The 11382-nt window shown below is 41.9% G+C and overlaps 1 protein-coding gene across 2 annotated transcripts in view; it reads left to right on the top strand.

Annotated features, from left to right (window-relative positions):
• Positions 1-2016: 2016 nt before the first annotated feature.
• The window catches only part of LOC138642551 (serpin B3-like), a 54371-nt gene continuing 45005 nt past the window's right edge, over positions 2017-11382 (top strand). Inside the window, exons 1-2 of one of the 2 annotated variants that reach the window (XM_069730771.1) lie at positions 2124-2150; positions 5493-5510. The gene's annotated coding sequence lies outside the window, so the exon portion shown is untranslated. Of the gene's footprint in view, positions 2151-5492; positions 5511-11382 lie in introns of both variants that reach the window. The other variant, XM_069730770.1, reaches the window with a different exon arrangement.

Below are 11382 nucleotides of genomic sequence, written 5' to 3'. Positions count from 1 at the left end.
AACAGCCAACCAAGTGAACAATACACTCCAGGAGGTAGGCATATCAATATCCAAATCTACCATAAAGAGTCTGCATGAAAGTAAATATAGAGGGTTCACTGCACAGTGCAAGCCACTCATAAGCGTCAAGAATAAAAAGGCTAGACTGGACTTTGCTAAAAAAAAATCTAAAAAAGCCAGCACAGTTCTGGAAGAACATTCTTTGGACAGATGAAACCAAGATCAACCTCTACCAGAATGATGGAAAGAGAAAAGTATGGCGAAGGCATGGTACAGCTCATGATCCAAAGTATACCACATCATCTGTAAAACACGGCGGAGGCAGTGTGATGGCTTGGGCATGCATGGCTGCCAGTGGCACTGGGTCACTAGTGTTTATTGATGATGTGACACAGGACAGAAGCAGCCGAATGAATTCTGAGCTATTCAGAGACATACTGTGTGCTCAGATCCAGCCAAATGCAGCCAAACTGATTGGTCGTCGTTTCATACTACAGATGGACAATGACCCAAAACATAAAGCCAAAGCAACCCAGGAGTTTATTAAAGCAAAGAAGTGGAATATTCTTGAATGGCCAAGTCAGTCACCTGATCTCAACCCAATTGAGCATTCATTTCACTTGTTAAAGACTAAACTACAGACAGAAAGGCCCACAAACAAACAGCAACTGAAAACCACCACAGTGAAGGCCTGGCCGAGCATCAAAAAGGAGAAAACACAGTGTCTGGTGATGTCCATGAGTTCAAGACTTCAGGCAGTCATTGCCAACAAAGGGTTTTCAATCAAGTATTAAAAATGAACATATTTTTTAAAATTATTGAATCTGTCCAATTACTTTTGGTCCCTTTAAAAACAGGGTGGCACATGTTAAGGAGCTGAAACGCCTAAACCCTTCATCCAATATTAATGTGGATACCCTCAAATGAAAGATGAAAGTCTGATCTTCAACTGCATCTGAATTGTTTTGTTTAAAATTCATTGTGGTAATGTCTATAACCAAAATAAGAAAAATGTTGTCTCTGTCCAAATATATATGGACCTAACTGAATGCTGGCAATCTGGCCAGCAAGACAAGAAAAAGACCTTTTATAATACTCACCTATACTGCTGTCGGGTCCGATGAGCATCGCTGTCTTGGTACGATGTTTCCTCTCTTCTTGTGATGCCATCCTCCTTCTGTGCTTTGCATGGATGAAGCATCCTACATCAGGGGTGTCAAACTGCATTGCTCGAGGGCCGCAAACCATGCGTGTTTTCAGGATTTCCTTAGCATTGCACAAGGTGCTGCAATCATTATATGTGTAGGTGATTAAATTATCACCTGTGCAGTACAAGGAAATCCTGAAAACATGACCTGGTTGCAGCCCTCGAGGAATGCAGTTTGACACCCCTGTCCTACATCATCCACACAGTGTCCCCGGCATTGCGCTCCTGCACAGGCTTACTTCTCTGCCCTGACTAGGGCAGAGTAAAGTACTGCAGTGCGCATGCGCCAGGGCTGTTTGGCCTTTTCCTGCGCATGCGCACTGCAGTACTTTCTTCTGTTCTGGTCATGGCAGAGAAGTAAGCCTGTTCAGGAGCGCAATCCCATGGAGACTGTGTGGATGACGTAGTATACTGGATTGCCTAGACTGAATATAATCATAACAAGCAGGACTAGGTTTCAACCTTTCAAAGTTCCAATTTTATCATTCACTGAGTGATAACATAAAAAATGTATTTTTATAAAATTATTAAGATGAATCAAGCATGTGCACCACCACTCAATTTAATGTCTACAGTATTATCTGCTCTACTGTCTCCAGCAGTCCCACACAGGATGGTTAAAGCAGAGATGCACATTCTCAATCAACACTTTATTCTTGAGGAGCATCACAGAGCCCCGGTCTTGGAATTAGTGGGGGCCTCAGTAAACATAAAGTTAAATTTAAAACTTGGTACAAATCCTTTACAATTATACTCTGGAAAACTAGAGAATTCAGAATTTGGAAAGCCCTGAAATGTCATCAGCTTAAGGGCTTTTATATTTTAATTGTGTTTTAACTGGCATAAAACACATTCTGTGGGTGTGGTAAAGATCGCTATATATTGGGCAACTTGCGCTGTCTTGCACAACTGGATCATTCTATATTCAGAATTTCAAGTGAAGGTAAATATAATTTTCATTTCTTTCAATGTAACCAAATTTATATTGTGTGTGGATCTAAAAATAGTCAAACTGTGGCTGAGTTTTGTCAGTATGTAAAAGTAATTTAGATAAACATTAATTATTAAGACTATCCTCCTCAAAAAAAAATGTAAAAAATGATAGACAAATTATTTCTTAATCATTATACTAAACTATAAGTTATTTATACTATGCAGTCTTAGGCCACGTTTACACGTTCAGTATTTAGTCAGTATTTTCCCTCAGTATTTGTAAGCCAAAGCCAGGAGTGGGTGATAAATACAGAAGTGGTGATGTGTTTCTACTATACTTTTCCTCTGATTGTTACTCTCTAGTGATGAGCGAATATACTCATTGCTCGGATCTCCCCGAGCACGCTTGGGTGATCTCCGAGTATTTTGGTGTGCTGGGAGATTTAGTTTTCTTCCACTCAGCTGCATGATTTATGGCTGCTGGACAGGCTGAATACATGTGAAGAATTTTTCTTTGTTAGGCATGTATTCAGGCTGTCCAGCAGCCGTAAATCATGCAGCTGAGGCGACAAAAACGAAATCTCCGAGCACTAACAAATACTCAGAGATCACCCGAACATGCTAGGGGAGACCCGAGCAACAATGCTACTCGCTCATCTTTATTACTCTCCTGATTTTGGCTTAGAAATACTGATGTAAAAAACCGACCAAATACTAATGGTCTGACCGTAGACTATGAGAGAGAATATCTTGCTATGCACATCAACCTTGCTGTACAGTCATGTCATGATGCTGTGAAACGGAATATAGGCCATGAGTTATAATATGTATGTATGCTCTTCATGTACAGTCTGTAGAGCACAAGGACAGCACCTGTCCGTATAATTCGCACATCTGAGCGAGCCCTTAAAGGGCCACTGTCACCCCCCTCCAGCCATTATAAACTAAAAGAGCCACCTTGTGCAGCAGTAATGCTGAATTCTAACAAGGTGGCTCTGATTTTCGCCGCCCCCTCAGCGTTATTATTGTGTGAAATCCGGCGCTTGCGCAGGCGCATAGAGCATTATCCGTCCGAGCGCTGGTTCCGGGTTCCTTTCTGTGCCTGTGCGGTCAGTGCGGCCACCCTGTTACTGAATCCCCGCCCCGCACTGTGTTATGCAGTATGCACAGTACGGGGCTGGGATTCCTGGACATGCGCACTGCGCTTGTCAGATGCTCCACAGGTCCCCCGCCTTCCAGCGTTGTTCTGTGCGGCTGTTTCAAACGCCGGCAAGGATACCTGTATATTCTGGCAACGCTGAAAGGCGGGGGATCTGGGGAGCGTCTGGGAAGCGCAGTCCGCATGCCCAGGAATCCCAGCCCCGCACTGTGCATAATGCATAACACAGTGCGGGGCGGGGATTCAGTAACAGGGTGGCCGCACTGCCCGCACAGGCGCAGAACGGAACCCGGCACCAGCGCTAGGACGGCAAATGCTCTATGCGCCTGAGCAAGGCAGAAGAGCAGAGCGCAGGCGCCGGAATTCACACAATAACAGCGCTGAGGGGGCGGCGAAAATCTACACAAGAGATGACTGACGGCAGTTGGGCGCTTCTAAGAGGAGGCTTCAGTCCCGCCTCCATGGACAAAGATAGGTATTTCAGCGAAATTATAAATACATTTATTGTGGGAATAACAGAAACAAAAACTAAAAGAGCCACCTTGTTAGAATGCAGCATTACTGCTGCACAAGGTGGCTCTTTTAGTTTATAACGGCTGGAGGGGGTGACAGTGGCCCTTTAAGCTAGGGGTCAGACATGCATATGAAATACTGTCCAATTTTCATACAGGAAACTCCGCTGATTTTCATCTATATTCATTTGGTATCTGTGTCTCCATATTTTATGTCCATGTGCCATCTCATCTGTTTTTATGCATCAAATTTTTAAATGTACATAACTAAACATAACTTCGAGTATAATTTACAAGTTAATAATATCAATGTGTCTGTAACAATTGGATGGAGTACGAAGGTACTCATAGACCTGAATGGGCAAGTCTCATCCAATGTATAGAACAGAACTATTTTTTTTTGCACATGGCCACTTAGTCCATGTGAGAAAACTGTTGCCCGGACAGTCCATATGCATTGCACTGGTCACGTCCATATATTACAATTGTATAAACGAGCCCTTAGTTCCATAGAACCCAATACAATCCATTAGAGAATAATTTGGTATATAAAATGCGTGAGCAAATGACAAAACAGCTGTATCCTCTGCAGTATTTCGTGTCATGCAAGGACAAGTTTTAATTTTCACCGAATACACAATTGCATCAATTTGAAAAAACCCATAAATCAATATGATGAGGTTATGAGCAATAATTGCTCTTATCTGCTCATTTCATCTAATAATACTAAAAGTAATCATGTCAAATCTGCCCAGCATGTGTTAGTGAGAGAAAGAGCTACGTTTTATTGGTTTATAAACTGTGCTTGAGCCAGATTCAAACAACAAAGTTTGTTGCAGTTTTTAATTTCTAACAAATGAATAAGTGTAATAAAAAGGCTGATACTTTTCCTCTTTTTTTTTATCCAACCCAGTCGTGAGGAATCAGGGCCTTATACTTTTAATAACTAGTTGGAGTTTTTGATCCGGTTCCAAATTTGCAGAGGAAAGCAATGTGAAATCCAAAGCACAACGTATAACATTGATCAAAAAAGAAAATACCATAAAGCCATTAGAACTTGTTAGCAGGTTTTTGCTATGTAATGTGAGAGCTGCATGATGTAAGGGCAGAGACCCTGATTCCAGGAATATGACACCTACTAGACTGCTTGGTGAAGTTTTGATAAAATCCATATTTTTTCGCTGCTGCAAATGTAGCAGTGCTATGAATGTTGAGCCCTGTATAACCCCGCCCACATCACTGATTGGCAGCTTTTTCTCTACACTGTACAATGTTGAAAGCTGCTAATCAGTGTTAGTGGCTGCATTAGATGGATTAGCTGGACTGGCTTGCATGAGACACCTAGTCTTGCAGTGATAAAACACTGATTGTGTTGAAACTACAGCAAACAACCTACTGAGTGACATCCCTTGGATCAGGCTCTCTGCCCCTACATCATGCTGCTCTCAGATTAGTAGCAAAAATTTCAATGTGTAAGCTTTTATAGCTTTTACTTGTATGCTTTGTTATGCACTTTTTGATGAGCCAAATAGAGAGCAATAATTTCCATGAATATCTGTATTGTTTTTTTTTGTATACCAGTTATTAATAAATTATATCTGAAGTGCTCACATGTTTATATATGTTTCATTTTTATACATTCTTCCTCCACCCTAACAAAAGGCTTCATTTAAACTTGTAGGTGATGATTGCATGACAGGTAAGACATTGATGTATGGTTAGAACACATTTCTGACACACCTGTACTGGATAAGCCAGTTTTTTTTGTACTTCTTTTATGCTAGGAAAACAGCAACCCAGCTATTCTCAGAAATCAATAAGTGAAAAGGAAATGGCAAAATTAAAGAATAAAATAGTCTTCTGTGAGTCTGAAGGTTTTCCTAAGGGAAAATTACAATAGGAAACCTTTTATGTATTTTGAAATTGCTCACTAAATGAACAAATTTTGATCTATAAAATATAAAGATAAGACAGCAGTATAAGGCCGGCGTCACACTAGCGAGTATTACGGATGTATGAGCGCATAAAATACGTCCGTAAAACACGCATTACACACGGCCCAATTATTCTCTATGCCCCTGCTCCTATCTGCCGTATTTTACTGATCTGTATTATACGGCTTTCTACGGCCGTAGAAAATCGCAGCATGCTGTGTTTGTCACCGTATTGCGCAAAAAAAATCGCCAATGAAAGTCTATGGAAGCCAGAAAAATACGGATTACACACGGACCAGCAGTGTGACTTGCGAGAAATACGCAGCGGTGTTAGAGAGAAAAGCCGGTAATTCAGTGCGGTGTACAGTAAAATCACAGACAGCTTACAGTAGAATAGGTAGAATAAATGTGTACACATAGAATAGGTATATATATATATTTATATATATATATGTCAGTAGACACATATATGTATATATATTATTACTTCATACAGCGCTAGATAGCTTTAAAGCCGGTTATTCAATTGCCGGCTTTTGCTATCTCCTTCCTAAACCCGACATGATATGAGACATGGTTTACATACAGTAAACCATCTCATATCCCCATTTTTTTGGCATATACCACACTACTAATGTTAGTAGTGTGTATATGCAAAATTTGACCGTTCTAGCTATTAAATTAAAGGGTTAAATGGCGGAAAAAATTGGCGTGGGCTCCCGCGCAATTTTCTCCGCCAGAGTAGTAAAGCCAGTGACTGAGGGCAGATATTAATAGCCTGGAGAGGGTCCATGGTTATTGCCCCCCCCAGCTAAAAACATCTGCCCCCAGCCACCCAAGAAAAGGCACATCTGGGAGATGCACCTATTCTGGCACTTGGCCACTCTCTTCCCATTCCCGTGTAGCGGTGGGATATGGGGTAATGAAGGGTTAATGCCTCCTTGCTATTGTAAGGTGACATTAAGCCAAATTAATAATGGAGAGGCATCAATTATGACACCTATCCATTTTTAATCCAATAGTAGTAAAGGGTTAAAAAACAAACAAACACATTATTAAAAAGTATTTTAATGAAATAAACACAAAGGTTGTTGTAATATTTTATTCTACGCTCAATCCATCTGAAGACCCTCGCTCTGTAACAAAGAAAAAATAATAAACCAACAATATACATACCTTCCAAAGATCTGTAATGTCCCACGATGTAAATGCATCTGAAGGGGTTAAAATATTTTACAGCCAGGAGCTCTGCTAATGCAGCGGTGCTCGTGGCTGCAAAACCCCAGCGAATGAATGGAAACTAGGTCAATGACCTATATTTACCTTCATTCGCTTTGAGGCGCCCTCTGCTGGTTGTCCTCATATGAACTCGAGCCTGGGAGCTTTCTAGGAAAGTTCCCACGCTCGAGGGACAACCAGCAGAGGGCACCTCACCGCAAATGAAGGTAAATATAGGCCATTGTCCTACTTTTCCTTCATTCCCCGGGGTTTTGTAATAATTTGTAATAATGTATTTGTAATAATGCATCAAGCTCTAATGCCTCGATTGATCATTTAAGTTTTGTTTAAGTTATTTTCCTTTTGCATTGTGGCATTAGGCGCCAAGTCACAAAGACCAGTATCTTTTATACCAGTCCCGATTAGAAGGAGTGATGGAGTGCGAGGCTCATTACGAGATGCATGCCACTCAAAGTGAACCTGTCAGCAGGATTTTGCTAAGTATACTATACACATGACCATATTGATGCTGTGACACTGAATAAAATGATACCTGTGCTGAAGAAATACGCTTTGTGGATTTTGGGTAATCAGTGTCTGTAGTTTTCCTGTAATCATATCTTCATGCATCGGGGCTGGACTGTGGGGTGGACCTGTGGGTAGGGTTTTCGGTTCTGCCAAGACCCCTCCGCTGTTCCTGTTGTCTTTATCATTCTCCTTGTTTAAAGTTTGCACTGGCACCATCCTAGCTGTGGGCAGTGCTTGTGCACAGTGATCTCCTGACAATCTTCAGGAAAATGGAGCCAGTGGCGGCGCATGCGCAAATTGACCTCCCAGTGGTCTTCAGTAGGATGAAGCCAAATGTGGTTCATGTGCAGCTTGAGATCTCATTGAACTGAGATCCTAATCTGTACATGCTCCATTTTTCTTAAGACTGCCAGGAGATCAATGTACGCAAGGGCCACCTGTGGCTAGGTCAGTACTGGCGCAAAGTTTAAACAAGAAGAATGACACAGACAACAGGAGCAGCAGAGTAGTCGTGGCAGAATCGAAGATGCTACACACAGTCTGACCCAATTCACAAAACTATGACAAAATGGTTTTCTTCATCACAGGTGTTGTTTTACTCAGTATCACAACACCAATACGGCCATGTGTGTACATTACTTAGAAACATTTTGCTGACAGATTCTCTTTAATTAATCAGGCAAAGCGCAAAACGTCACTTGTCCCGTGTGCACCTTACGACAATCTTACTCCAGTCGGGGACTGGAGTAAGATTGTAAAGTAGCACATTTGATGAATGGGGAATGCCACAACACCTGGAACCCCACCATTTACCTGTGATCATCAGAGCCAGTGACCTAGATTTTCAGTGTGGCTGTTTCTGGGTTCTGCAGATCTGCAGTACCCCATCGATCTTACATTCATGACATATGCATTGGATAGGTCATCCACATAAAAGTAGTAGATAATACATTAAAAAAAAAATAAACATATCGGCATATTATACAAGTAGCCATTTCAAAACCAAAATCCCTTATACTAATAAAAATAGCATGCATTCAGTTAATATTAATGACCATGCCTGTTAATAGAGATATTTCACCTATTAGCAAACTGAGTAGTTTGGCACTTTACAACCCCTGGCAAATAGTATGGAATCACCGGCCTTGGAGGATGTTTATTCAGTTGTTTAATTTTGTAGAAAAGAAGATCACAAACATGGCACAAAACTAAAGTCATTTCAAATACTGAATGAACATCCTCCAAGGCCGGTGATACCATAATTTTTGGCAGGGGTTGTATAACAGGTAAGATTGTAGAATATTATATGCATTTTCCCAAAAGGAAAGGTGATAAATTCTAAATCAGCTGCAGGGGAGTGCATATACCCGGAAAACTTCAAATAAATCTTACCTCTAGAATAATCATATCACTTTATTATTAAAGCATAGCTGTCATTTTAATTTTTATCCAATAATAATGTAGGGCAAGTGATTTTAATAAACTTTCAAGCATACCTTATAAATAAAATCTGAAAGAAAACCTTTCAAAAACCTTCTAGAAGCTGTCCCCCTATCCTGTTTCTAGACACTTTGCTCAGGTTAAATCCATATTCAGCTGCACAGACACTGAATACAGCTTTCTGAGGGTGGATGCTGAGTGCGTGCTCCTGGCTAACTCCCATACACTGTATGTCAATGCAGCAGCAGGTTACCTCAGTCCTCAGCATAGTCAGTAGCGCTCTGAGGGGCGCACCGGACGCTAAGCGTAGCTTCTCCATTTTTCATGATCTGGGGTCGGTTGAGGGCTTATTATTTGCGTGCCGAGCTGGCGTTTTTAATTATACCATTTCAATGCAGATACATTCTTTTGATCGCCCTTTATTGCATTTTAAGGACCTCTATGGTTACTATACAGAAGCATCGCTGACCCCCGATCATGTGACGGGGGTCAGCGATGCGCTCAATTCCAGCCACCCGGCCGGTAGCGCCGGTTAAATGCCGCTGTCAGCATTTGACAGTGCCATTTAACTAGTTAAATAGTTAATCACGGTTTCACCCGCCGCTATTGCGGGCACATGTCAGCTGTTCAAAACAGCTGACATGTCCCGGCTTTGATGCGGGCTCACCGCTGGAGCCCGCATCAAAGCGGGGGTTCTGACCTCGTACGTACTATCCCATCCGAGGTCAGAAAGGGGTTAAAAATAGGTACGCAGGAAGCATGCAGAAGTATGCGGAAGAAGGCGGAGCTTAGCGGAAGACATACGCAGCCCTCCGCAAAGCCTCCAAACGCTGATGTGAACTTAGCCTTATAGTGTGGTTATCTGATGAGGTTTTCCTAAATCCATTATTAGGGTGCACCTCCATATTTATAATCAGGGTTACACGGTTAGGGGCCAACTCATAAGTTTGCCCCCCCTACTCCCTGAACCAAACCCCTAGGTACTCTTCTGGGAACAGTATTACAGCTTTGTCAGCTGTTGGATGTCGGCAGTCTGCTCCTCCTGCCCTGTCATCTGATTGTCCTGTGTACTTGGTAACATTGGCACTTCTCAGTGTATAGCACACAGATGCACAAGATAATCAGCTGATAGGGCAGAAGGAGCTCAGCAACATCCACTTTTCTAAGTGCATAGCACAAACAGTACAATCAGCTGACAGGGCAAAAAGAGCACAGTAAAATGAGCAGTTCTCCTGCCCTGTCAGCTGGTTCCTTTGTGCTCAGTGACATCGGCACTTCTCAGAGTTCTGTCAGCTGCTGGCTCCTGTGTTTTCTAGATGGATAGCTAGATATAGACAGCTGATTGAAAGAAATAGATATAGAGCTATAGATGGAAATACATTCAATATCTATCTATAGATATCTGTCTAAATCATGTGTTTCTAATGGTACCATAATGTGGAATTGAACTGAGTATTGCACAACACATTTATTGATTATTCAAATTTTTATCACTCATAATCAACACAGGAGCCAGCAGCTGACAGAACAATGAGTGCCCAGGAACTGACAGTATTACTGAGCTTGTTCTGCTCTGGTAGCTGATTATCCTGTGTGTCTGTGCCATACACTGAGAAGTGCTGAGGTTACTGAGCACACAGGACAAATAACTGACAGGGAGAAGATGCTGTGTTCCAACAGCTGACAGAGCTGGAGCAGTGTGACAAGTAGTGAGGTAACATGTCGCTGCACTGAAAAACAGTGCATTGGATGCAGCCAGGAGCACGCATGCTGTTTAGTCTTCAACCCCCCTAGAAAGCCATATCCAGTATATGGGGAAGTGAATATTATTATTATTATTATTATTATTATTATTATTATTATTATTTATATAGCACCATTAATTCCATGGTGCTGTACATGAGAAGGCGTTACATCAAAATACAAATATCACTTGCAGTAAACAAAACTAACAATGACAGACTGATACAGAGGGAAGAGGACCTTGCACTTGCGGGCTTACATTCTACAGGATTATGGGGAAGGAGACAGTAGGTCGAGGGTTGCAGTAGCTCCAATGGTGTTGAGGTGGCCGTGTGGTCGTTACGGTCTGCAAGCTTCCTTGAAGAGGTGGGTTTTCAGGTTTCTTTTGAAGGATCCAAAAGTAGTGGATAGCCGGATGTGTTGGGGCACTGAATTCCAGAGGATGGGTGATATTCGGGAGAAGTCTTGGAGGCGATTTAGTGAGGAGCGAATAAGCGTGGAGGAAAGGAGGAGGTCTTGGGAGGAACGGAGATTACGTGAGGGAAGATATTGAGAGATTAGTGTGGAAATATACGGAGGAGAAAGGTTATGGATGGCTTTGTAGGTCAGTGTTAGTAATTTAAACTGAATACGCTGGGAAATTGGGAGCCAGTGAAGGGATTTGCAAAGAGGTGAAGCAGGAGTGTAGCGAGGAGAAAGATTAATTAG

Source organism: Ranitomeya imitator, chromosome 6, assembly GCF_032444005.1.
Source record: "Ranitomeya imitator isolate aRanImi1 chromosome 6, aRanImi1.pri, whole genome shotgun sequence".
In the NCBI taxonomy this organism is placed as follows: Eukaryota; Metazoa; Chordata; class Amphibia; order Anura; family Dendrobatidae; genus Ranitomeya; species Ranitomeya imitator.
The sequence above is the reverse complement of the archived record's forward strand: the minus strand, read 5'-3'. Positions and strand labels throughout refer to the sequence as shown.